Here is a 463-nt window from a genome sequence, read left to right as displayed (position 1 = left end):
GACTCACAACCTAAAGAAAGCCTGAACTCTTGGGAAAAGCTAGTCAATGCCTTCTTGGCAAAGTTCTTTCCACCTCAAAATTGAGTAAGCTTAGAGTGGAAGTCCAAACCTTCAGACAGAAGGAAGGTGAATCCCTCTATGAAGCTTGGGAAAGATACAAATAATTGATCAAAAAGTGTCCTTTTGACATGCTTTCTGAATGGAGCATCATAGGTATCTTCTATGATGGTCTGTCTGAACTGTCCAAGATGTCTTTAGACAGCTCTGCTGGAGGATCTCTTCATCTGAAGAAGACGCCTGCAGAAGCTCAAGAACTCATTGAAATGGTTGCAAATAACCAATTCATGTACACTTCTAAAAGGAATCCTATGAACAATGGGACAAATCAGAAGAAAGGAGTTCTTGAGATTGATATTCTGAATGCCATATTGGCTCAGAACAAAATATTGACTCAACAAGTCAA

The 463-nt window shown here is 39.5% G+C and overlaps 1 non-coding gene across 1 annotated transcript; it reads right to left on the bottom strand.

Moving 5' to 3' along the window:
* Positions 1–86: 86 nt before the first annotated feature.
* Positions 87–194, bottom strand: LOC127742636 (small nucleolar RNA R71). The gene has a single exon (XR_008003985.1). It is a non-coding gene; the product is annotated as a small nucleolar RNA R71 (small nucleolar RNA).
* Between the last annotated feature and the right edge of the window lie 269 nt (positions 195–463).

The sequence above is a fragment of the Arachis duranensis genome, chromosome 1 (genome assembly GCF_000817695.3).
Source record: "Arachis duranensis cultivar V14167 chromosome 1, aradu.V14167.gnm2.J7QH, whole genome shotgun sequence".
In the NCBI taxonomy this organism is placed as follows: Eukaryota; Viridiplantae; Streptophyta; class Magnoliopsida; order Fabales; family Fabaceae; genus Arachis; species Arachis duranensis.
The sequence above is the reverse complement of the archived record's forward strand: the minus strand, read 5'-3'. Positions and strand labels throughout refer to the sequence as shown.